At 45.5% G+C, this 27,742-nt stretch overlaps 1 long non-coding RNA gene across 1 annotated transcript in view; it reads left to right on the top strand.

Moving 5' to 3' along the window:
• The window catches only part of LOC132591726 (uncharacterized), a 40,412-nt gene extending 13,333 nt beyond the window's left edge, over positions 1 to 27,079 (top strand). The window contains exons 3-4 of the long non-coding RNA XR_015948185.1: positions 14,793 to 14,918; positions 26,174 to 27,079. This is a non-coding gene — a long non-coding RNA (uncharacterized LOC132591726). The remainder of the gene's footprint in view (positions 1 to 14,792; positions 14,919 to 26,173) is intronic.
• Positions 27,080 to 27,742: the final 663 nt, after the last annotated feature.

The following is a 27,742-nucleotide window of genomic DNA, read 5'->3' as shown; positions in this document are numbered from 1 at the left end:
ATTGGTGCTGTCGATGAGCAGATAGGGATCCCATCCCCACCCTGCTTCTCATTCTTCTTAGCCGGCTTTAGGATAGGACTTGGAATGGAGATCATTGTAAACGTCAGTGTGGTTTAGTGGTTGTGTTGGACCATGGCTAGTAAGGCCTGGGTTCAAATACCCCCTAAGGCCACATTGCTTTCCTTGGACTAGTCACACACACACAGCCTAACCTACTTCACATTTGTTGTAAAGACAAAATGCATAGAGCACGGGTGTCAAACACAAGGCCCGGGGGCCAAATCCGGCCCGCCAGACCTCGTCATGTGGCCCGCCGAGCGCCCCAGCCAGCGGGACCCAGCAGCGGGACCTTGCTGCTGAAGCGCCGCGACAACAAAGCGACGACAAACAGCTGGGGCCGGGGGGGTAGAAAGGCGGCCGGAGCAGCGCCGCACGGAGAGTCCCGAGCCTCTGGGACGCAGCAGTGCTCTGTAGCACTTTGAATCCTCCTCCTCCTGCCACGGCTCGGTGCCTGGAAACGGCTGCTGCTGCTGCTGCTGCTGAAGCACAGACAAAGCACCCAGCAGCGCCGCGTGGAGGAGGAGGAGGATTCAAAGTGCTACAGAGCACTGCTGCGTCCCAGAGGCTCGGGACTCTCCGCACGGCGTTGCCGGGCACCGACCCGGCAAGCCGCTGCCTCCTCCTCCTCCTCTTGCCTCACCTCCTCCTCCTCCTGCCGCGGCTCAGCCTCACGAACGTGCAACTCTGAGGCTTTACGCACTTCTCCTAAAACAGACACCCGCTGCCTCACGCTGCACGGGAAATGCTTTTTGCCCCTGGGTCCCTTCGCGCTCTTTTCTGGCACTGAATCAAGGCGGCGACCCCCCCTTCCCTTTCTTTCTTCCTCTCTCTCGTTCTTATTCTTTCTTTCCCTCTCCTTCCTTCCTTCTTTATCTCTGTCTTCTCTCCCTCTTTTTCTTTCCTTCTTTATTCCTTCTTTCCTACTCTTCTTTCTCTGACCTCTTTCCTTCCTCTCTCCCTCCTGCTCCCTCTTTTCTTCCTTCCTTCCTTCCTTCCTTCCTTCCTTCCTTCCTTCCTTCCTTCCTTCCTTCTTTCCTTCCTTTCTTCCTTCTGTCCTTCCCATCTTTCTTCCTCTCCCTCATTCTTATTCTTTCTTTCCCTCTACTTCCTCTTTCTTTTTCTTTCCTTCTTTATTCCCTTCCTTATTTCCTACTCTTCTTTCTCTCCCCTCTTTCCTTCCTTCCTCTCTCCCTCCCACTCCTCCCTCCCTCCCTCCCTCTCCCTCTCCCTCTCCCCAGAAACATAGGGTGCTGCTTTATACTTCTGGCCCTTAAACCCTGGAACCAGGAGAGCAGCTCCAGTGAGTCAACCTCAGCCAGTCCCTTTGGTGAAGGGTGGTGGCTCACTGGCAGAACATCTGTTCTGCATGCAGAAGGACCCCAGCATCTCCAGGTACTAGTAGCTCTGCAAAGGTCCTGCATGAAACCCTAGTGAGCCTCCACCACCCAGTGCAGTTACCAAAAATCATTTTTCAATAAATTGTACAATAATTGTACATTTGAATATCTACTTGCCATTATTCTGACTATGTTTCTGCTTTCAGAGCTAGTTATTACTTACATTATTACAAAAAACAGTAATAATTGAATGCAGTGACAATAATTTATGATAATAAAGAGTGGACACATAGTCCTACAGATACAACCGGCCCTTTGAAGGTGACCGAACTGCTGATGCGGCCCCCGATAAATTTGAGTTTGACACCCCTGGCATAGAGAATAATGATATGCATCGCTAGAGGGCTAAGCCCCACAACTTTTGTGATGGCACCCAGATCTCCTGCCCCTCCCTTCTAAGTTGTATTAAACTTTTTTTTAATACCTGAAGCAGCGTCTCCACCCCTGTCATTCTACCAGGACACTGAGGTCCAGCGCCGAGGGCCTACTGCCGGTTCCCTCCCTGTGAGATGCGAGGTTACGGGGAATCAGGCAGAGAGCCTGCTTGATAGTAGCACCTGCCCTGTGGAATACCCTCCCATCAGATGTCAAGGAAATCAACAACTACCTGCTTTTAGAAGGCATCTGAAGGCAGCCCTGTTTAGGAATTTTTTAAAAAAATGTTTGATGTTTTATTCTGTTTTTAATCTGTTGGGAGCCAGACAGAGTGGCTGGGGAAACCCAGCGGAATGGGCAGGGTATAAATATATTATTATTATTATTATTATTATTATTATTATTATTATTATTATTAGGTTGCAGGTTCGAGCCCTGTAAGGGACAGCTGCATATTCCTGAATTGCAGGTTGGACTAGATGATCCTCAGGGTCCCTTCCAACTCTATTAATCTGTGGTTGCTAAAAAGCACCCATTGCTTATCAGAGGCTCAGGAGCCTCCCCTCTTCACCAGATAAATATATCTCTGTACCTGAAAATACATGAATTTGTAACATCAGAATGATACATACTTTTGTTGCAAAGAGAAGGTGTATCAGCTTTGGAATGATTTCTAGGTTCTTATCCCAAATGCATCCCCCACCTCTCCCCTGTCTCAAATTGATTATAATTTCACCATTAGATTTTATGCCACTGCTTGAGTCATTTGTGCAGCTCAGTGCTTCCAAACATGAATTTCAACAGCTTGCCAGAGGTTCTCGTGTATAGTTTTGCTTGATAGACAGTGATTTTCAATAACACATCAGGCCAGTGCCTCCACATCCTGATGTTCCTGGCTTAACAAGGTCTTCCATAATATCTGATGGTCTGAATCAGTTCTGCTTCTTTTATTATATTTGACCAGGGTATAAACTGGAACAATAAGTGAACAATACTGAAGCTTTTGATTTCTCACCCTCAATACTTTTTTTAAAGCAGCAAATAAACCCTGTTTTTTTAAAATCTATTTTATAAAGTACAACAATATAAATGGCATTATTTTTTATTTACAAATTCAGTTCACGTAAACCACAGGCTTAGTCAGATGAGTACCTTCAACCCTGAGGTTTTTATATTTTCAGGAAAAACAAATAAATTTACTTTCAGTGTCCTGTATTAGTTTTATGGTCTTGTGTTCTTTCTTACACACTTCAGTGCGCCAAACTGCCTTCAAGTGAAGTTTTTTTTTGGGGGGGGGGGAATGTGTATTCTTCATACATGCTGCAAGAAAATGTTGTCACAGTGACTAGGCAGATATTTCCAGAAACCGAGAAATGGAATGTGTAAAATGTTCTGGAATTAATAGGATGAAGAGAAAATGAAAAGATGACATGACATTGAATCTCAACAGCTGGATACCAATTACTATTCTCACTCTCAAGCAAACAGAGCAACTCGGTGGAGGTATCCTTCTTGGCCCACTTCAGGCAGGCAATTTAATTAGTGATCTTTTCTCACTTTCAAATAGCAGAATAATTTTTTTTAAAAAAAGAAGTGTCACCTGAGATAGGAAAATCTCAGCCTTCATTTCAGAGAGGGCATTGCCACTCTTCATTATTTTCCACTTTCATTTTTATAAAATTACACCTGTCTCACCCTTTGATAAATGCAATAGCTTTTATCTTTTATATATGGCCCTAAGAGGAACCTCAAACATAAAAGGGATTCTCTTGACTATGGAAATAGCCTTAAAGAGCCTAGATTAGAAGCAGCAAAGTGAAAATAGACATTATGGAACCAATTACCCTTTGTTTCTTGCTACTTGGGTGGTAAGGTCACAAGCTGGCGTCTGTGTCGGCTTCTTTTACAGAAAGGTGGTTGTGAACTAGGATGCAGCTACAGCTTCTTCCATGTAAGTCTTCTCGTTATCCTGACACCAATCCTTCCTCCTTACCTACAGGAGGTTTGTTTGTTTTTGCTTGCGTTTTTGAGGAGATAATGATGGGTGAGATGTCTGGGGAAGAAGCAGGGCAAGAGGGGCTTAGGCTACATTTTTACTGAATATCTATTTTAAAAACCGATAGATGGTTCTCACCATCGGTCCAGAAGGAAAAGATGCAGTCTGCCTTTCCCCACTGGTTGTTGCTGAAGGCATGCTCACAGTATTGCTATGGTTTTGTGAGTGCCAGACTCCTCTAAATCCCTGGACCCAGTAAGTGCTAGAATTTAATCAAGGCTTGCTTCTCCCATAACCACAGAGTTGGATTCAAGAAGACATCAGCCATAGTTGCCCCCCTCTCTTGAGCTTTCCACTTTCCATCTTGGTGACATCACTCCTAACCTTTCAACTCTAAACTGTGGCAGTATTTGTTGTGATGGGAGGCTCTACCCATTCACCGTCTCTCACAAGCCCTTTGGTGCTTTGTTCTTATAATTGCCCATCTGCGATCCATGTATGCATTTACTCCCTACTGTGGACACAGCCAACGAAATCTCCAAACTGCCAGCATAGCTGCCAAGTTTTCCCTTTTCTTGCGAGGAAGCCTATTCAGCATAAGGGAATTTCCCTTTAAAAAAAGGGAGAACTTGACAGCTATGACTGCCAGGCAATGCACTGCCACAAGGGCCTGAAATATGGAAGGAGGAGGAAGGCCTTGAAGGAGGATTGTGAAGGATGTGAGGTAGTTTGGGAGCCATTGGTGACTACAGTAGCTGGCAGGCTTCCTTCTCTGTGATTCTTCATTAAGACACAAGTTATGAACTGGGGCTAAGCGGATTTAAGTTTAAATGTTGAGTTACGATGCTCACTGCTTCTCTTCTTAGTTCTTGCTTTAGCTTCTTATGTAAAAGGTTTTGTTCAAAAACAACCCAGACAGCCAGGAAGCTCTACAAAGAAAGAAGAGTGTGAGAAGCACGACCAGTGGGAAGGAGAAATAAATGAGAAATGCACAAAGTGAAAATACTAAAGGGTTTAGATGCCATTGTACTAGTCAGCCTTTTATTATTTGCTTTGGAAAAAAGTATAATTAAAGAAAAGAAAGAACTGAACAAAAATCTGTTTCAGTGGCTTGGCTCGGATGTTCCATTTGATTGTGGAGACTTGGACTGCTAATTTGCTACAGAGATTCTTTGTGATCTTTTTTGTCAAAAAAGGGTGGTTGTTGAAAGACTAGTATTTCCTTTGCCTATAAAGATGAAAGGCATATTTATTTATGTATTTTAATTTCCCAGAATTGTTGCTTTAAAGTGGGATAGCATTTACCTACCGCAGCATAAGCTGTGGCATAGCACCAGCCACTGCCACATTTCTCCATAAGTTCCGATGGCATTGGCTCACTTGGTTACAAACCTTTATTTTCTACTTTACTATTAAATAGGAGCAGGTTCTTTGTGCCTCGAGCAACAGCATGCCAGAGATAAATTCTGGTGCAGCTTTCTCTAGCACCCAATGTTGTTAAAGGCGCAGGCATCCTGCCAGAAAAAAAGGTTGGTCGGTGCACACCATGAATAGTATCCTCAACATATTTCTATTGCTAACTCTATTGCTAACACTTTAATTAATGTGTGTTACCACGTCTGGAAATTATGCTTTCCCTTCCTTTCAGTGCAATAATATAATCTCCAGTGGGGAGAAACAATCTGCCTTCTCATCTCTGGCTTGCCTACTTTAGATGGTGGCCTGTCACAGGACTCTGATGCAACTCCAATATTATAAATATGGTAATGGTGCGAAAGTATGCTTTTGTTGTTGTTTAGTTGTTTAGTCGTGTCCAACTCTTCGTGACCCCATGGACCATAGTATGCCAGGCACTCCTGTCTTCCACTGCCTCCCACAGTTTTGGTCAAAATATGTTAGTTTCCTTTAATGGAGCCCCACCCCCATTTCCTTCCTTCACTATCTCTGTTCTCTGGTAGGTGGACAGATTCAAGAGAGGACAGAGCTCCTGCACCTTTAGCTGTGTAGTGCTTTAAAAAAATCTGGACACACTACTGTACTCTCTAGCCACCAACTTGGATGGCTTTAAAAGAGGATTAGACAAATTCAAGGAGGACAAGGCTATCAACTGCTACTAGCAGCAATGGTTTTGCTCTACCTCCACTTTGAAGCCAGTATGTCTCCGAAAGCCAATTGCTGGGAATCGCAGATAGACAGGGTGCTGTTACGCTCAGGTCCCGCTTGTGGATTTACCATAGGCATCTGGTTGGGCATTGTGAGAAGAGGTCGGGGGAACTAGATTGGCTGATCCGGCAAGCTCTTATGTTCGCCACCCTCCAGCATCTACTGCCTGAGGGAGGTGCCTCACTCTGCCAGTTGTTAGAGCTGGCTCTGCACTCCTGTGGTTTTACTGTCTGTGAATCAGAAATCCTCCCCTTGGCCCCCAGCAACTCAATTTGTTGCCTGTGACTCTGGTAACTCACTTTGCTTTCTTGTTTTGGAGTCAAGTGGTTGCCAAGTAACTTAGCTGACCCAGAGGTTGTTAGGAGGAGTAGCTTAGCGATTGCAGCACCTGTGCAAATGGACATGACAGTGACACAGTTATTGCTGGATGAGCGCTATGAGTTAATAATGGATTTAAATCTTTCCATGTTTATTATTATTTTTTGCTTTTTTAATGTTAGGTTGCTTTTGAGTTGTTGTTGTTTTTAAACTAAGCAACAAACAAACAACAACAACAACAACAACAACAACAATAATAATAATAATAATAATAATAATAATAATAGAGAATGGAGGATGGAGCCAAAATTGCAGGGAGGAGGCAAGAAGCAAGTTTGGGGATGAGGAGGGGGTGTGCCACAACACCCCTGACCTAGCAGGAGACTTCTGTAGTAGGGTGGATGTTATCCTTTTCACTTGCTGCCTTGGAGTTACTAAAAGCAAATTGATTGTAAATGGAATAAACTATAGATGAAACTCATCGGTCAAAGAAACAAGAGGAATATTTTCTGGTGTCATAAGAATTTCTTAGTGATCTGTAATACATTGGGTTGTATCCAGTGCAATTATCCTGTTAGCACAAATACTTCCTCTTCTTCCCCACCCCCCACCCCGAGGCCCCCAAATCTGTTTGTGTTTTTGCACAACACTCTGGAGCAGATTGTAGGAGAACACCAGGAAAGGGAGAGGAAGTCCCATTGCATAGGCAGAAGTCTTTGCACCAACAAGACAACTTAGCTGCTTAAGGCCTAAAGTAAGTGTGTGTGTGTGTGTGTGTGTGTGTGTGTGCGCGCGCGTGCTTGTCAAAGATTTTTGAAAAACAAAAGCTATATTTCCTTTTTATTATTAATGTAAGCCAGCCAGAAGAGCCCCTTTTTCTTTCCACACAGAAAATTAATGTCACAAGTCTTTATCTACTTATACCCTACCGTTCTGCTTATCAGCTCTCAATGTCATCTGCATAATGACAAAGTACAATGAGCAACAAACCCCAGCAAAAACAATAAGCAAAACTCTGTAATTCTAAAAACAACAAAAATATAAACATAAAGGCTTAAAAACGGCAGTAAAAAAATTAAAACACAACCCAACACCCATTACAAGTTGGGCAGAATATGAAGGTCTTTAAGGAAGTTGTTGACATGAGTCTGACCAAACTGTGGGAGGCAGTGGAAGACAGGAGTGCCTGGCATGCTCTGGTCCATGGGGTCACAAAGAGTCGGACACGCCTGAATGACTAAACAACAAGAAGGAAGTTGTTAAAGTTAACAGGAATTGGACCAAGTAGGCTTCCATAGAAAAGGAGTTCCACTGGTGCTGTGTCACTACAGAGAAGGCCTTGTTGCACATAGAGAAAGAAAGAGTACACAATGCTATTTTTCTAGAAAAAGAGATGCCAGAATTCACCATGAACGCAATGGTGCCCATCTGACAGATGCCGGAAATGAGTTTCAGTGAGTTCTGGCTGAAAAAAAAGCCCTGATTTTCACCAAAGCCTTAAATCTGAAACATAATTTAGATTTGATTCAGTAGGCCTGAGGGTGAAATTTGACAAGGCACATGAATATCCCCCCAGTTTTGTTGTTTTGTTAAACTGAAATGCAGCTGCAATTTTTGTATGTTTGTCTCTGTGCAAATCCGATCAGAGACACATTTTGGGTGTGTGGGTGTGTGTGCTGTGGAAACCCTTCCCCGTGGCCCATCTTTCTGAATAAAATTGCCTTGTTGCTTTTCTCAGGAGAAATACAAGGAAGTATATTTTCTTCTACAGATTTTTTTTTAAGGGAAGGGGTGAGGATAGTGATGGCAGCCCACAGGAAACAGTGAAGAACTGCTTACTCCTGCGTACTGCTACTCCAGCCACATCTCAGCCCTTTCTAGCTGTACTTCAGCTTTATAAAAAATCAGGAGGCTCCTCACACATTTCCTGTGTCTTGTCTGGTTTGGCTCTGACAATGAAGTTTGGTTTGGGATGTGATCAGAATGCATTATGTATTTGAAAAGCTGCTCACAGCATCTCACCCCAATACCAATCTCTTTCCATGCTCACACAGCATTGTTTAAATATCTTATCAATGTGTTGAACCAGCATGATCTTGCTTGCTTTTAAGATTTAGTGTGAACTGGGATATGCATTCTGGAGCACGACCTGGTTTGCGAGGTGCTGGGGGCAATACTTTGCGGTGGCTCACCTCCTTCTGAGAGGGCATGCTACAAAAAGTTCTGTTGGGGGACTTTCCCCCCTCCCTTTCCTTGTGGGAATTATCCTGTGCATCTGAATACCAGTTGACATAAACTACTGGAGGAGAGAGTGCTCTTGTGCTTGTGTCCTGTTTGCAGGTTTTCCACAGGCATTTGGTTGTCTACTGTGAGAATAGGATGCTGGACAAAGATGGGCCATTGGCTTAATCCAGCAGGCTCTGCATGTGTTTTGTATTACCATAGGGTTCCTAGCTATTTAAATTTATCTCCCTTACTCTTAAGCATTTATTTTGAAGCCTTTGGAAACTGTAATCTGTGGGTGTGGAGTAAGTTGTCTGCAGTATACTGATGAGGTGAAGCAGTTAGGTGGTTCCATTAAGTTATTGGTGCATTTTCAAACATTCCCAAAGAGCCATGGAATCCAGGGCAGTGTAGAATGGAGATAAATTAAAATTATCCACACCAAAATACAAAAAACCCACCAAAAATAATATATGAATAAAATAAAAGACAGCATTATACTGTGTAAAGTTTTGGTTACCTTCACCTTAAAATGATATTATAGAGCTGGGAAAGGTTCAGAAAAAGGCAAATAAAAGGATCAAGAGACTGGAGCATCTCTGTGAAAAGAAGTTATAACATTTGAGCTTTTTAGTTTAGAAAAAAAAGAAGAAGAGTATGGTGGGGGGGCATGGTAGAGGTGTATAATATGTATGTTTTGGAAAAAGTGGGTAGGGTAGAAACCTCTGGGTTGTTTTTTTTTTAACATGTTGTAATACTAGAACTCAGAGCCATTCAATTTGCTGATTGTTGGAAGATTCAGGACAGACAAAAAAAGATTCTTACATAGCATAGTTCAGCTATGGGATTCACTTCTTCAGAAGGCAGTGATCGCCACAAACTTTAATAGTTTTAAAAGAGGACTGGACAAGTTCATGGAGGATAAGCCTATCAGTGACTACTAAACATGATGGTGTGTTGGCTGTGCTCTACCTCCACTGTCAGAGGCAACATGCCTCTGAATACCGGTTACTAGGAATCAGGGGCGTCATCTCCTAGGGGCTGAGCCCTTTTGCTCCCCCCTCAATATTTTAGGGAGGGAGCCAGGCCGCCGCCATGTTCAAATGGGGTGAAGCAGGCCAAGCACAGAGCTAGTGTGTCACGACTTCAGTGGCCAGCTCATTTTTTCTTCCTCCTGCAGTGGAGGGGAAGGAGCGGGGAAGCAGCTGGTGGTGGCAGGAGGAGGAGGAGCCGTGGCCATTGGAGGCGCTGTGCTGCCGCCACTTTTGACTCCTCCTGGTGCCGTCTTGACGTCACATGGAGCACAGTCATTAGTCATTGTGACAATAGGCTGCTTTTCTGGATGGGCCATTGACCCAGGGGCATCTTAAGGTTATCTGGCGCCGTGGTGCAGGGATCCCTCAGGCGCCCCCCCTTCCCTATGGGCGGACAGCACCTCTCCCTCGGGCACCTCTACAGCCCACCTCGCTCCCCACCCACCGCCATGTCGCCCTTCTGCTTCTTGCCCGCCGCAGGCAAGACTGATGATGGCGACGCCATCAGGCACTTGCGCTCCACCAGGCAGGGCTAGGTGCAGCAGGCAGCCAGAGGGAATGGCCCGATGGGTGGGGATGCTGCCAGCTGTGCTCTGCCTGCTCGGCAGAAGCGGCTGCGTGGCGCTGCCATCCAGGGAGCCCTGGCTGCCGCGCCGACGGGAGGCTCGCAGCCGGCTTCTCCGCAACGGCGCCCACAGCCCGAGAAGAGGTGGGCGAGGGCGGCGCTGCCGGCGGGGCTTGAGGCAGCTTCTCCAGAACTTGCTGCCGTGGCGCCTTGCGCCAGTAGCCTCTATGGCTAAGGCGCCCTTGCTTTGACATGATCCAGCAAGGCAATTTTCATGTTGTTGTTGCTTAATTATTCCAAAATATATTTTAGGGAATCTTCTGCTGAAATGGGGTTTATAATATTGTTAATAAATAAATTCAGGCCAGCAGTTATTGCTAACCAGGAAAGGTTTGGCTTGGGGAATGGATCACAGCAGTATGAAGCTCAGCCCTGTGAAATAGTACAGTCATAACCAACCATTGCTGCTATTTACACAAACCTTTGCTGCCTAGATTTACATAAGTCTGGCTAGTCTCCGTAGCCAATCAATATAGTATGGAGCCTAGCAAGTCAGTAAAGCTAACTAGAGTGAAGAGGCAAACTTCCGCTAAGCAAAGTGCATCTAATGCAATGTAGAAGGAAGGAAATGGAGCAAAATTATCGATGAGGATGAAAGGAATTTCTACAACTCGCAGCATATCTTTTCCCCTCTTGAGCAATTTTGAGAAAAAGGAAAAGTGAAGAAATGCAGGCCATGGTGGGGTAGGGGCAGCCAAATCCACAATCATTCTGTGGCAGGCTTCCTCAACCTCGACCCTCCAGATGTTTTGAGACTATAATTCCCATCATCCCAGACCACTGGTCCTGCTAGGTAGGGATCATGGGAGTTGTAGGCCAAAAACGTCTAGAGGGCTGGGGTTGAAGAAGCCTGTTCTGTGGCCTCTGGTCTTCAACGCAGTGCCCAGAGAGACCACCTACGTTACCCACAAAGCCTTTCCAGCTGCAGTCTCAGCCTTGACTAGGCCAATCAGGGACACAGCGCCAGAGTCTGTGTTGGAATGTGCTAAAACAATGGATTGCTTGTATTTAACTTCTTTCATATGCTTCCACATTTTATTTTATTGCAGTTTTAAATTATGGATATCCCAGTGTTTTAATTGGATTGTTTCATTGTGTGCTTTATTATGGAAGCTTACATTAAATTTGTGGAACTGTTTTTAAAAATATTTTATTAGCCAGTTACCAGTAGAAGCCAGTTTTGGCATTAAGTAGTTGATAATAATAATAATAATAATAATAATAATAATAATAATAATAATAATGATATAAATAACATAATAAAATATTTCCCACTGTCTCTATCTTAATCACCTCAACATTGCAGATAATTGTTTTAAAATGGTGGTCAAATCTAGTCAGTGCTAGACTAGGATTCCCATATTTCAAAAAGTAAAATTCCTGACACCAGCAAAGTTGTTGAGCTTTTAAGAAAACCACCAAAATTGTTGAGACCTGATTTGGCAAGATTCCCCTGACGCCATTTTTACATCCGAAAACCAAGACATGGCAGGATTTTTCCTGACATATGGCAAGCCTATTAGACGAAGAAGAAGAAGGAAGGGGGGGGGAGAGGAGGGATCTACACCAGGCCCAGTATCAACAATAGCAGGCATATAGAGGTGAGTGAGAGATAGACAGCAAGGTCTATCATATGGCAGATCCTCCAAGTGTCTCTATTTTCCAGGAAGAGTTCCAGATTTATAGAAGCCATCCTGGTTTCTGATTTGATCCTGGAATGCCCCACTTTCCCTTAGATACGTCCCTATTTTCATCGTAAAAATGTTGGAGGGCATGGTTGGACATCCCTATTTTAATTGGTCATGGATTTATGTGACCCTTGAGCTAAGGAGATAAAACCTTTAGAAGATATTTGAAGGATATCTGTATAGGGAAGTTTTTTGATGTTTGATGTTTATGTTTTTATATATTTTGGAAGCTGCCCAGAGTGGTTAGGGCAACCCAGTCAGATGGGTGGAGTATAAATACTAGTAATAAAATGTCCCTGTTTTCATTGGAGAAATGTTGGAGTGTATGATATGGACAATCAGCCAAATAAATATAAGGGAGGTACTAGCTGGATGGGATGCAGGGATGCAGCCTACTCCAGCTGGGCTAGGTTTCAGTCTCTGAAATTGGCTGGGGCCAGACCGCACAACAGAGTGCTCTGCAAGCTCAGGTTCAAAACATAATAGCACCAAGCAGTAACAAGGTGAGCCCCATAGCAGAGTCAACATGAAGCTAAGATCAAGTACAAGAGAGCAGTTCCCTAAGTCAAATGCAATCCAGTGGCAGAGTCATGGGGCAGAGGCACTAGGAAAATTGCAGGCACAAAGAGTGGAAAAGGCATATGTTGTTCCAGTAACTACCAGATTTCAACTGAAGGTTTATATATCCTGGCCTCCAACATCCTGCCCCAAACCAGCTTCAGAGGCTTAAAGCTGGTTGCCGGGATCCCTTTACTGTTGAGTGCAGTTATTCCTAAACTGCCCTTTACTCTTGAGGAGTGTGGTGATACTGGGGTCTCAGGAACCAGCCAGCTGCTTGAGCCTGAACCTTCCGATACTCATACACATGGAGGTTGTGTGGTGTGTTGCTCCTGTGAATAAGGGTTCTTTACCCATAGGATCTAGGTGCTGGGAATAGTTCCTTTAGTAGAATAAAAGCCAATAAACATCTTGATAGCACCCCACTTTTAGACGTGGATAGGGGAATCGCCAACTGAGCATCCACATGCAATTTGAAAATAATCATTTGTAGCTTTGAAAGATTCCCCAAAGCTAAGCAGTGTAAAGCCATGTGGTGGAGTGGGTAGGCTGGGGAGATTGGAAATTAAGCCCCTGGACACAACAATCTCTGATATAAGAGGTTTTTAAGGAAATTTAGTAAGGAGATCAGAATTTAACAGGCGTTTAAATGATGGAAAAACAAAATATCCCAAAGAGCACACAGCAAAATTCATTCACACTAGCTTGGTGTTCTAGCCTATAGTCACTGGTTACAGACCATTTAGTAAAAATAAAATAAAATTCCAAGCTGTCTTGAAGCCACGCTGGATGCTGACCCACTTTATTCTTTAAGAACAAAGGGGATATTGATGAAGGAATAAGGAGGGCTCAAACTTTGCTCTTCCTCTAAGCATTGCTAATATATTTGAGCTCTTGTTTCTCCAAAGAGCAGGAACTGACTAGCTGAGAAGCTTCACACTCCAGATTATAGCAAAACCAGAAAGGGGCAGAAAATTGGCTTATTTTGCTACGAAGCACTGAACCATCACATCTCCGGTTACAGAATGTCAGGCTTGATGGCGCTGAACCTTCACAAGGAAATCAGCAATGTTTCTCAGCCATGATGAAAATACTTTACTCAGTTGAGAACAAAGCTACAGGTGTCTGAAAGGTGTGAAGCTCAACACCACCCAGAAAAAGAGACTTGTACAGTATTTGCATGCCAGTATTCAAGCAAGGGCTGCTAGAAAGAAGGCTAGAAAAAGGTTCTCTTGACCTGTTTTTGTATGGAATGGGTGGCGTAGATGGCGGTAGCAGTAGCAGCAGGTATGGTAGTGGTGGGAGTGGCGGCAGGGCAAGGCGGCACTTCTTGTTTTACCTCTAGCAGCAAAACAGGACATGACGCCCCTGCTACAGAGCAACATGTGGACTCTAGTCTTTGTTGACACTTTCGCTGAGGGAGAAGGGGAAGAAGGGCTGAGCCACTCTGGAAGATTGCAAGGGCCTCATTCCATAACTTTCTTGTGGCTGTGTGGTTAGAAAGATGCTCTCAGTTGAATGGAAAGCCTGCCTTTTATTCTGTTGAAATTACTGTTGTTCTCAAGTAAGGATAGGTGAATTGGTCTATTCCAGTCTTTCTCAGTTTCTCAACTTTTAAGGCCAGTTCTCCACAATTCCACATCATTTTGCTTTTTTTTAAAGGCTTCATGAAAATTCACCAGCATTTTAGTGCAAAAGTATCCCAAAATGGGCATCTTTGTAAGCCTAGATTTTGTCTAATATGCACATTTTTTACAAAGCATAAGCTTAATAACATAATGCATTTTTGTTACCATTTTCATTCCTTATGCACATTTTACCTTTGCATGTGGGCTTTTGTACACATTGCTTGGCTGGAGAACGGCACTGCAAAACTGAGAGAAGTGTGAATTTTGGAGGATGGTTGTGATTCAGTCCACATATTGTTTCACCTTTAAATATGTGCTGAACCAAATTTCTCCCCCACCTTCCTCTTCTTGAGTTCAGACTCCCATTTGTCAGAGGTGGAAACGAACCTTCCACCTCTTGCCTGTGGCATCACCATTTCCCACTAAGCTGCTGCTGGCCACCTCACAGTGCTGCTTCCTATGAGGTTTTCGGTGGAGTCTACACACTCACTCACTCACATGCCTCTGCCCTTGCCTCTCCCTTGCAGTAGGCTTACATGGATACCCCTACACATCTAAACATGTGTATGCAATAGTTTTCTTTCTTTCTTTCTTTCTTTTTGACGTGGCTTTTCCAATACAAGCAATCTCTCAAAGTAGCTTACAAACATTGAGAAGCAAAACATTGATAAAAAAATTACAGCTAGGGCAGAGGTGAACCAGGGTTGAGGAATCTGTTTTTTTCCAGATGTTGCTGGACTACAGCTCTCAGCAACCCTGACCACTGGCCACATTGGCTGAGGCTGATTAATTCGGAATCTAACAACATTTGGAGCACCAGAGCATCTTGACGCCCTGTCAGTATTCCCACATGGTAAGAAAAGGCAATTGCTCTTCCATGTTATCTCATTTCAATGTTTTGAATTTTTGTAATTTGCTCTTAGCTGTTATTAAGGTGGAGAGGAAAACAAACACAAATTAATTCACTGATATACTGACACTGACACACACACACACACACACACACACACACACAGCCTCCCTAGTGATGTCTGTTTTAAACCAGCCAGGAGACAACCTGTTGGGATCACATAAGTGGAGACCTTGAATATGTCTCAAGAATTGTACTGGGGCAGGAGCTTAAATTTATCCCTCAGAACTACTCGCTAGCATGGAAAGTTCCTGAAGTCTATAATTTAGAGAGGAAATAGGCGAGGCACAAAGTATATGGGGACACTTTAAAAAATGTGCTGCAGAGAAGAGTTTACGTGGCAAGTGTAACATTGGGCAAAAGGCCAGAGAATCACAGTCCTTTTAAGGTCTTAGTTATTGGATGAATTTTTGCATTCATTTAATAAGTGATGCTTGAAAACAATTATTTCAGACACTTGACACAGATATTTGCTTTAAATTTCACAAACACATACTTCAAATTTTGTAAATGCATGCAAATACTGGTGAGCTTCCAAACTGTTTTTTAAAAGCACTTTAACAACCACATCTCTCCTTCCTCTGCAAATTTATAGGCTTTCTCTGGATAACGCTTTCATCTGCTCTTCAAGCCAGATGTTAGAAACAAAATGTACCAGATAGTTGACCTTTATTCCCCTCCTCACTTCACCCATTTAAATAAATATTTTGAGAGAAAGAGGGGGGTGGTTATAAGCCAGAGTAATCAGAGGACCAAAAAATACCATAAAGAGTGTTTATGGCCCTAAGATTATACATTTACTACTTCAGAATTTAAAAGTGCTTCTCAAATTGTAGTTTTATCTTTGGTTGTAGTAAATTACTGTTCAGGCGTTGGAAAGGTATATCTGCATATTTCACAGTCAATAAAAAGCCAATAGCTGAGGATTAAGTACAGAGGGTGCAGTCTAGAGTCCCATATGCTGTAGATTGTAGACTGTCCACGTACACACTCATGTACTCATGAAAGACTGCAGGAAAAGAGAAGCAGTTTGTATATTTCTCCAGCAGGAGGCTCATGGCATAAGCCAAAAGACTAACACCAGTACCCCTCCACACCACTCTTAGGTGGGAAACGTGGGCTTATTCCTGTCTCAACAGGTGACTCTCAGTATCTACTTAACATGGGGTCTAAACTGCATCAAGTAACTTCATTAATGTAAAACCCTGGGATAGTGAGAAGGCTTTGTAGACTTCCATAATAACCACAAAAGAAATACAGCCTTAGTTATCTTAGTGTGTGTTTGTGTGTGTAGCAGTTCACCTCACACTTATTTATTTATCTGAGAACATGGTAAGGTAAGGTAAAGGACCCCTGGACAGTTAAGTCTAGTTGAATTCAACTATAGGGTGCGGTGCTCATCTTCACTTTCAGGCCAAGAGAGCCAGGGTTTGTCTACAGACAGTTTTCCGGGTAATGTGGCCTGCATGACTATACCGCTTCTGGAAGCCAGAGCACATGGAAACACTGTTTACCTTCCCACCCCAGTGGTACCTATTTATCTATTTGCACTGGTATGCTTTTGAACTGCTAGGTTGGCAGAAGTTCGGACAGAGTAATGGGAGCTCACTCTGCCACGCGGATTTGAACCGTCAACCTTCCAACCCTTTACCTTTACCTGAGAACATGAATCAGTTAAAAAAACTACAATATGCAAACCTTTATATTCACAATAGGAGGGAAAGGAGAGGAAAAAGGGAGAAAGAAAGAAATCAATTAGCAAACCCAGCCAATTTCAGCATTAGAATAACAGCAAAGTGTCCCTGAAATTAGATGTAAAAATAAGCCGTTTGCTTGCACAGACAAGCACAAACCCCACTTTTCCTTCTCTACCTGAAGTCAAATGCAGTTGACAAGACGCAAACAAAACCACCAAAAAAAAGAAAAAAAGAAAGACTCACCCTTTATATGACTGAGGCTGACAGCAGAGGGACTCTGGAAGATACCATGTCATGAAGAGGTCAGTTCCATAGGCTATTGGAATTGGACCTTCAGTGTTGCAACCCCTTCACTGAGAACTCCTTCCCATCACATCTGCTGTCTTTTCAGCACTTGTTGAAGATGCCTGTTAAATGGAATTGAAGCAGAGGCTCATGATGACAAGCAGGAATGAAGGAAGAACCCCTTGAATTTTGAGGATGACCATGCTGCTTATAAACATTTAGCTCCTCTGAATTATATTTGCTGGTTCTGAACTTAAATTTCATTTTATACTGTTATAGTAGAGTGGCAATTAAATAAGAAGGTTTAGGCCACTACCCAAATCTCCTTTAGTCTGGGTTGTGGGTTGAGCAGCAGCTTCCCTCTGCTCACTTCTGCCATTTCAGCTGGTCTCCTTCTGGCCATCAGAATGAGTGTGCAGCTGGCCCCTGGTGATATCCCCACCAGCTGAGCACCAAAGTAGAGCACTCTGAGGGTGGCAATGAGACAGAGCTGAGCCAAGATCCACTGGATCCAGAGATGATCTCAAAGCTGCCACCAATCAGCAATGGGATTGTTCTGATCGCTTCCTATCTTCTGCTGCTTGTAAACAGCCAGACTGCAGATGTCACAGTGGCCCTGCCACTCTGCAGTGCCCCAGCGATAGCAGCAGTGAGTTAGGATTGTTCTGTTAATTGTTCTGATGGTTGAGGCCATTTAAAACGTTGAGGTCCTCCCTTGATTTTCTGCCTACCCTTCTTCAGATGGCCAGCTACAGAAATATTTCACACACCTGGATGAGAAAATATTTCCATGAAATGCTATTGAACGACACCCACCAACACGGGAGTGCCCGATCAAGGCCCACACTCATTTAATTAAGCAAATGAAGTAAACAATCTGTTGTCAAAATGGTGCTTCATTGTTGGCTAAGCAGAGAACAAATTGTTCTGCCTTCAGGGTTTTGGCTTTGAGGTTGTTTTTTTGGCAAGCTTATTCTAATGTGGAGTTTTTTCTTTTTTTAAAATTACCCTTCCCTGATCATGTCTCAAGTGTATTTGATTTTAATTCTTTTGGTTTTTTTTTAAAAAAAACAGCCTTAGAATAAGTTAACAAAAGCTCTGAAAATTAAAGGGAGAAGAGCAAGTACTTCATTACACAGCACATGGAATTCACTCCCACAAGATGTAGTGATGATCACCTACTTTAAGAGGCGCTAAGACAAGAACATGGAGGATTAGGCAATTGATGGCTACTAGTCATACTCACTATATACTAGCCAGTAGTGGCTGGCAGGACAGCATGGGAGAGCTGCATTGCTTCTCTCTGATCTGGCTTCCCAATGCCACCTATTGCTGCCAGTTACTGAGGGTGGTGGAGGAGAGGAATTACAGTGCGGGAGGCATCATTTGGAGCGGCAGATTGGCTCTGCTGCTGCTCCCACTCCAGCAATGAAAGTGGGAATGCATGTGATCGCCCCAATATCATCACTAGCACTGTTATGTACTGAGCTGAATCCTAGAACAATAGGATTCAGAATCAGCGGGAGCTACCCAATCCAACTCCAGGTGGAAGTGAATCCGCAACCTGATTGGCCTGCTGGAGCAGCCAATCAGGCGGCTGGCAGAAGTGAATCTGCTACCTGATTGGCCTGTAGGAGCAGCCAATCAGGCTGCAGGCAAAAGTCAATCCACAATATAATTGGCCCACAGGTGTAGCCCTGAAGTAGCCAATCACGCAAGGCCCATTGTGTAAATAATGTATATAAGCAGATGGTTTTGGGAAAAGAGCCATTCGTCTTCTCTTCTCCTCCTTGATGACTATGAGCTGAATAAAGAGCATGAAATTCACTCTTGACTCCGAGTATATTTCACTGGCGACGAAGGTGGGATCCTGCTGAGCTGACCGCCACCACGCACTGCACCGCAGCACCGCCACCTGCTGCACCGCTGCATCGCACCGTGCATCCAGGCTTCAGCTCCAGGACCCAAGGAACCCAGAATGGCAACCGACAGCAGCTTCTCGCCATTCAAACCAGCATCAGGAGACTGGGAAGGGTACGCCGCCCGTTTTAACTTCCTCCTGCAAGCGAAAGAAGTCACCAACGATGCCATGAAGAGGGCGACATTCTTCAGCGTCTGTGGAGAGGAGACGTTTGAAATCGCCCAGGCTCTCCTTGCACCTAGAGATGTCGCTACCGTCTCTTACAAAACAATAATGGAACGGCTGAAGGAGCACTTCTCACCACAGCCCTCGGTGGTAGCTTGCCGAAATGCCTTCTACGCAAAACGGCAAGCCCCGGGGGAAACCATAACTGGGTTTGTGACCTCCCTCCGCCAAGCCGCCCGGTTATGCAACTTCTCAGAATTGGAGAACATGCTTCGTGACCGCCTCGTTGGTGGCCTGAGGGACGAGATGTTGCAACGACGCCTCTACGCCAAAAAAGACCTCACGTTCCAGATTGCTCTGGAGGAAGCCCTGGCAACCGAAGCCGCCGAGAGGTCAACGCAAGAGGCACGACCGGCCCCGCCATCCCAACCGAGGGTCTACCACGAAGACCTCACCGACGAATCCGAATCTGACAGGGAGGAAGTACACCGAGTACAGCGGCGCACTCAAGCAGCACACACACCACAGCAGCCTCGACGAGAAGGAGGGAACTGTGCAAGCTGCGGGGAGAACCACGAGAGGAGGACCTGTCGTTTCCGCAACGCAGAGTGCAGGCAGTGCAGAAAATTGGGACACATCGCCCGGGTGTGTCGGGCTCGACTCACCCGTCGACAAGCATCAGATGACCGACCCAGGAGCCCCAGGTCACACGGCACCATGCACCAAGGCAACTCGACGGAGATCACGGACTACCAGGTATTCCAGTTGCCCCATCCCAGCACAGAGAAAATTTATATAGAGGTACAGATAGAGGGAGCCCCATGCCGCATGGAGCTGGACACGGGTTCAACTCTATCCATAATCTCGGCCCGAACATTAAGGGAACTGTGCCCTAATGGGGGTCCCAAACTAAGGCCGGCCCCATTCACCCTCCGGGACTTCCAGAAACGTAAGGTCCCTACTATGGGGGTGGGGACCTTCAGGGTGCAATATCGAGGGCGAAAGCAACAATTGGACTTGCTGGTAGTTAAGGGCCCCTACGTTAGCTTACTGGGACTGGCATGGTTTGGACCTCTGGGGCTAGCCGTTACCGGGGTGAACCGCACTAGCTTACAAGTGGACGTGGACGCCATATGCAAAGAGTTTCCAGGGGTTTTCGATGGGGCATTGGGACGATATACAGGACCCCCCATTGCCCTACAGCTAGACCCCGCTGTACGACCCATCAGGCACAAGGCCCGCCGGGTCCCGTTTGCCCTGAAACCCCGCATAGACGAGGAATTGGACCGGCTCGTGGAGCAAGGAGTGCTGGAGCCGGTGCCCAACGCCCCCTGGGAAACTCCAATTGTCACACCCGTCAAGCCTAACGGTTCGGTCCGCATCTGTGCAGACTACAAATGCACCATAAACAAGGCTCTCACGGCCCATGCATACCCAGTGCCAGTGGTCAGCCATGTCCTCGCCACCCTGGCTGGGTCAAAAATCTTTGGCAAACTGGACTTGGCCCAAGCGTATCAACAGTTGCCTGTGGACGAAGCCACAGCAGAGGCTCAGACGATTGTGACGCACAGAGGGGCATTCAGAGTAAAGCGGCTGCAATTTGGCGTTAGCGTGGCACCAGGCATATTCCAGAATCTAATGGACTCTCTCCTTAAAGGGATTCCTGGTGTCACCCCCTTCTTCGATGATGTACTGATCGCCGGGCCCACACCAGAGGAATTTGAGGACCGCCTCCGCTCCGTCCTGCACCGTTTCCAGACGGCGGGCCTCAAGGTGAAGCGGGAAAAGTGTTTACTGGGAGTGCCGCAGGTGGACTTTCTGGGATTTAAGGTGGACGCAGAAGGGGTCCATCCAACCGGTGACAAGGTACGGGCCATTTGTGAGGCCCCAGCGCCCAAGAGCAAGCCCGAACTTCAGTCATTCTTGGGACTATTGAACTTTTACCATGCCTTCCTTCCCCATAAGGCAGCGGTAGCGGAGCCCCTACACAGACTCCTAGATAAAAGGGCCCCTTGGGTGTGGGGCCAGCGACAAAGGGCCGCATTCCAGGCAGTCAAGGACTTGCTCGTCTCGAACTCGGTCTTGGCACACTTCGACGAGAGGCTGCCAGTGGTGCTGGCATGCGACGCCTCTCCCTATGGCATCGGCGCTGTCCTGGGACACCAACTCCCGGATGAAAGAGAGGTGCCGGTGGCATACTTCTCCCAGACGCTTGCTGCAGCCGAACGAAACTACTCACAGATTGACAAGGAGGGTCTGGCAATCGTGAAGGGCGTAAAAAAATTCCATGATTTCTTGTACGGGCGGCCCTTTACCATAGTGACTGACCACAAGCCGTTGCTTGGCCTGTTTGCCCCTGAGAAGCAGACCCCCCAAGTGTTGTCTCCACGTGTCCTCAGGTGGTCAATTTTCCTTGCCGGCTACCAGTATGCACTAATCCACCGCCCTGGGAAGGCGATGGGCCACGCAGACGCCCTCAGCAGGCTACCACTACCAGAAACAGGCCCCGACCCAGCGCCTGCGCAAGAGGTTATGACCCTGGAGCTGCTTCCCGACCGACCCATTCAGGCACAAGAAGTTGCGCACCATTCCACAAAAGATAGGGTCATCTCCCGGGTCCTGGACTGGGTGTGGCGAGGATGGCCCAGCAGCAGCCCCGGGCCAGAATTCGCTGGCTACACAAACCGCAAACATGAACTGTCGGCCCACAAGGGGTGCCTGTTATGGGGAAGCAGGGTTGTTGTTCCCCAGCCCCTCCGCAAAAGGTTCCTCACAGCCCTACACGAGACACACCCAGGGGTAGTGAGGATGAAGGCCCTTGCCAGGAGTTATGTGTGGTGGCCGGGGATTGACAGAGAGATAGAGGCCTGGGTCCAACACTGCCAGACCTGCCAAGAATCCCGCCCGGATCCCCCAAGGGCCCCAGTCCAGCCCTGGGAGTCCGCCCGACATCCATGGTCACGCTTGCACGTGGACTTCGCTGGCCCCTTCCAGGGAAAAACATTCTTCATAGTGGTGGATTCCTACACCAAATGGCTGGAGGTCGCACTGGTACCATCCACTTCTACGGCGGCAGCCATCCGGGTACTACGTAAGCTGTTTGCGACCCACGGGCTCCCTGACACCCTCGTCTCGGACAATGGAACCGCATTCACGTCAGAGGAGTTCCAGACCTTCACAGCGCAGAACGCCATCCGCCACATCCGCTCAGCACCATTCCACCCTGCCACCAATGGCCAAGCGGAGCGCATGGTGCGGACCACCAAGGACAGCCTCCGCCGCATGACACAAGGGGACTGGGAATACCGCCTTGCCGCATTTCTTCTAGCACAGCACAGCACCCCAAGCACAACGACGGGCCGGAGCCCAGCTGAATTACTAATGGGCCGGCGCCTTGCAACTAGACTGGACCGACTTCACCCCGACAGAGCTCAGGATGAGGTAGTGGTGGGGAAAGGCAGGAACCCCCGGACATTTGTGGCCCAGGACCCAGTGTATGCAAAGAATTTTGGGGCAGGCCCAGCATGGGTACCCGCCACAGTCACCAAGGTGACCGGTCCCGTGTCGTACGAGGTACTAACGGAAGGGGGGCAATGTTGGCGCCGCCACTGCGACCAGATACGGCGACGATTCCCAGGAGGAACCCGTGAGGAGAGCGGGACAGAGGGGTCCCAAGGGGACAGCAGGGCAGTGAGGCCTGTAGAGCGAGAGGGGTGGGCAGAGGAAGCAGAAGCAGTAGGCACAGAGGGGCGCCCCGAGGCTGGAAGGACACCGGAACCAGAGCTACAACCTAGTGGTTCAGTGGCGCCAGACCAGACAGCCCCGGCACAGCCAGCAGCCTCGGAACACGAGCCAGAACCAGAACCCCTGACCAAGGAACACCCCAGGCCACAACGCACACGGAGGCGGCCAGCAGACCTTGGGGACTACGAATGCAACTTCCCGGGCAGGACTGGAACTTAGAGGGGAGGGGTGTTATGTACTGAGCTGAATCCTAGAACAATAGGATTCAGAATCAGCGGGAGCTACCCAATCCAACTCCAGGTGGAAGTGAATCCGCAACCTGATTGGCCTGCTGGAGCAGCCAATCAGGCGGCTGGCAGAAGTGAATCTGCTACCTGATTGGCCTGTAGGAGCAGCCAATCAGGCTGCAGGCAAAAGTCAATCCACAATATAATTGGCCCACAGGTGTAGCCCTGAAGTAGCCAATCACGCAAGGCCCATTGTGTAAATAATGTATATAAGCAGATGGTTTTGGGAAAAGAGCCATTCGTCTTCTCTTCTCCTCCTTGATGACTATGAGCTGAATAAAGAGCATGAAATTCACTCTTGACTCCGAGTATATTTCAAGCACAAATCATAATGAATGTGAAATACTGTAGGGGCCCAGTGTTGCCTAATATTTGGAGCACTTTGCTCTCTTTTGATTACTCTAATGACGGGGACCGACGTGCATCCTTACTCTCCAAGGCAGGCATCCCCAAACTGCGGCCCTCCAGATGTTTTGGCCTACAACTCTCATGATCCCTCACTAAGAGGACCAGTGGTCAGGGATTATGGGAATTGTAGTCCAAAACATCTGGAGGGCCAAAGTATGGGGATGCCTGCTCCAAGGTTTCGGACAGGGGTCTTTTTGAATTACCTTTTGTAGTCTCAAAGCATGTGGTCTGTCACTGTAACTTGTTCACTTCCCAATTTACTTGGGAGGGACAGGCATTTGGCATGTGTTCTGCAACACTTTCCAAACCTATTGTCAGTGCCAGAGGCTGAGATCTGGTGAGGACTGGCTAAAATTTAATTCTGTAGATTCAGATCTCTGCCAACAGGTGAGTTATTTAATTGTTGAATGGAACCAACAGGCCAAACTAGAATGCTAAATACATCTCTGTATTTAACATGCATGATTTTATAATGCAAATAGCTTTTGGAGGTGACACTTATCATGATCTCAGTAGATTATGGGAGATGTGCACACATGCACAAAAAACCATATGGTGTTCATTAAACCTTTTCCTTCTTGAGGTCAAGGATTCAAAGGACCCAATAATGAGAAAAAGAGAAGCCAATCAATATATTGCTAAAAGCCTGATGGAGACTTGAATGGTTTCTTGTGTGCCATTATATTTCTACGTAACATTTGCCGAGTAAAAGTCATTGCCCAAGAGGCACCAAATTTATTGACACACACTAAGATGAAAATTAGCTGAAAAGAGTCTGGCACAAAGAAAATAAACTCACTTTGGAACAGACTGTGTTGAAGGGGGCTGAACCTTTTCAAAGAAATTAATACTCTTCAAAGATATTGCATCCAAGAGCTGAGCCAGGCAGGGATCATATCAAAGTGTTACCCACTAAATCCTCAGTCAGAACCTCACATTTCCCCCTATATGAGATACTGTGGGAAACATACTGGGAATTAGTTGAGGTCCTCCTGGGGAAATGTGTAGGACTTCTGAAACAACCCCTTAGGATAGGGATGGGGAACCTTCCCCCCCCCCCCCCGTTGTTGCTGGACCACATCTCCCATCATCCCTATGGCATCCAACATCTTGAAGGCCATAGGGTTACCTACTGCTGCATGTTTTCTCAGAACTAAGTCTCATTGAGTTCAATGGAGCTTATTCCTAGGCAAATGTGTACAGTATAGGATTGCAGTATTAGCGAGCTCTATGGCTGAGCAGGGATTTGAACCCACGTAATTGTGTCTGGTCCTAGCCTCACAATTACACCACAACAGAGATGGCTGAATGTGTCAGTTTGAGTTAACTCATTTTCTATTTTTTCCAGTCTTAAATTTGGTTCTCCACATTTCTGCAGCAATTTCAATTTTTTTTAAAAAAAAATCCTTATGAAAATTCATTAGCATTTTAGTGCTAATTTCTCTGAATAAGTACATTGTTTGTATTGCGTTTTGACTAACAGAAACATTTAAACAAGCAATTTCTCCTAATGCAATGATTTCAGGGATACGTTCATTTTTATGAACAATTTCCCCCAAATACCTGCATTTTTATAAACATTATTTGGTTGGAAAACTGCATCACCAGGTTTGGCTAAGTGTGAATTTTGAAGGATAGCTGTATTATGATTTGTGTTTTCTTTTGGAAAGTGAAGTTTAAATGCAAAGGTAGATTTGCCTTTAAACATACATGGAATCAAATCTCTCTTCCATCCCTCCTCCGCAGTTGGTCTCACCTTCTTGTATGGGCTCTTTCTGGAATTATTACATTTTGCCTGTTAAGTGATAGGATCAACCTGACAACTGTGCTTGTCAGAACTAATTTTGCCTTTTAAGTGATATGATCAGCCTTACCACTGTGCTTGTTAGAACTAATTCCACTATCCCTTCTCATATCTAGTTGTGTTTACAAATGAAATGAGTTTTGCTGTTTGCACATGGAGGCTTTGTTTCTTTTGTTTTTTGTTTTTGCCTTTGATATTCTGGGTTGCTCTTGCATTGCTGTCTCACATGGTGCTGTATTAAAAGTCTGACTGGTGGCATACAAATGCCCATACAATCTGTTTGCCTGTAGGGATGAATACAGTACTAACTTTAAAATATGTTGCACCACAGGCACAATCTAACCCTTGCCTCCACACCAGTAACCTTGTGGTGTAGTGGTTAGAGTGTCGGACTAGGACTGTGGAAGCCCAGGGTTCAAATCCCCACTTGGCCATGAAGCAAATTGGGTGAACTTGGGCCCGTCACTGCCTCTTATCGTAATCTACCTTACAGAGTTGCTGTGAGGATTCAGTGAGGAGGGGAGAACCATGTACCCCATCTTGAGCTGCATGGGAGAAAAAGGTGGGATATAAATAAACACAATAAATAAATAAATGTAGATTGTCCCTCAAAGGAAGCATGAACCACAAAAAGCAAAAGCCAATCATATTCTACGTAAAAAATAAGGAGAGGGACTTCACATTTTGCACCAAAGAAATCCAAATTCTGTACTCACAAACTTCCTCGTTACCTCTCCATTCCTATTCTTGTAATCTTTGTTCTACAGAAGAGCTGATTATTATGCATCATCACTCTTTCCCCTGCCTTGTCATTCTGCTTACTTCCTTTGAATCACTGATGACCATTTGTTGGCTTTTTCCTTCTTTTTGTTTGTTATCTCCTGTAGGAATAAACTGCTACAAGCCTACTGAAGAACACCCTACATGGGCAACTCTCATAGCTCAAGAAAAGCATATGTGCCCACCCTCTGTACTTTCCAGAAACAACTGAAGACAAGCTTCAGTTAAGTGAAACTGGGTGAAAATGTCCCTGCCTTAGTTGTTCATTTCGTATCATTTTAAAACCTATTTTCAGTTTGGCTTTTGTACTGTATAAACAGCTCTCTTAGCTGTTTTGATTACACTGCTGTAAATCGCCTTGAGACATACAGTATATGTAAAAGGCAGTTTTCAGTTTCTTCATCATCTACAGATGATAGGAAAGAAAACTTATGAAAGACAATCATCACCACTATGGCATCCAGGCTAGGGAAGGGTCTGTAGCTCTGTGTCAATACAGAAAGTACCAAGTTCAGTCCCAGGAAACACCCCTGGGCCCCCTCCGAAACCCTGGAGAGATACTGCCCATAGCAATACTGAGCTAAAGCCTTTGCATGTGATTTACACGTAAGCAAAGTGATGTGTAAGATCCACAGCAGCAAAGCTTGCACAGTTGCCTTGTATAGCAACGGAAGGGAGGAAAACAATATATAGTTTTTACCTTTACCTGCCCTAAATCCAAACAGCGCTGTCAATGTGCAAGAACCAACTAATTGCTTCCATAACAAGTTATTGATCAAACTGTTTACTTGCTGAGAGTGATGCAGTAACACGTAGACAAAACAGGGAGGGGAAAGATGACTCCAAAGGCTATGTACAGCAAAAGATTCCTTCCTTTTCACACCCCACACATCTAGTGATTCTGTCTCATTGTTCTAAAACTGCATGGTTATTTTTTAACTGTGTATGTAAGTTGCCTAGAGATGTAACAAATGATTGATAATAAAATTATTACTACTGATAACAACGATAAATGGCAAAGGCTGCTCTTTTCTGAAAGACTTCATATATTTTGCGTAATGGAGATGAAAGTGCACATAAGTTTGCATTTTAAAAGAGATTTCTTAATTATTTCATTATTTCTAAAAGTAGCAGGAAGTGAGACTCCTAATCTGCAAGCAATAATAGGGTTTCCCACAAGGGGGTGTTATAAGAACTTGAACATACTGTACTGATTGCTGCAGTTAATACATAATGTGTGAATGGGTACTGTAATGCAAGTAGACAGCCACGTGTCATAAGAATTATGTGAAATGTCAGTCTCCTTTTTCAGTCTAGCTGCTTCACTGTTCTGCGGGCACCATTTGAAGCTGTGTGGAAGCTTACGTATGCTTCCTTTTACAGAGGAGTAAAGTCTCTTGCAGCAAAAACAACAAAGCATTATGTGACATCTTAAAGACTCACAAATGCATTGTGGCAAAAGGTTTTGTGAATTGCAGTCTACTTCATGGGATGTATGAAGTGTTATCCTGGGTTGCAGATACATTTATACATTGGGGGCAGATTGCAAATACAGTACAGTGGTACCTCGGGTTACAAACACCTCGGGTTACAAACTCTTTGGGTTACAAACTCCGCTAACCCGGAATTAGTACCTTGGGTTACAAACTTTACCCCAAGATGAGAATGGAAATCAC

The sequence above is a fragment of the Zootoca vivipara genome, chromosome 2 (assembly GCF_965207765.1).
Source record: "Zootoca vivipara chromosome 2, rZooViv2.hap1.1, whole genome shotgun sequence".
In the NCBI taxonomy this organism is placed as follows: Eukaryota; Metazoa; Chordata; class Lepidosauria; order Squamata; family Lacertidae; genus Zootoca; species Zootoca vivipara.
This window is presented reverse-complemented; position numbering and strand designations above follow the sequence as displayed.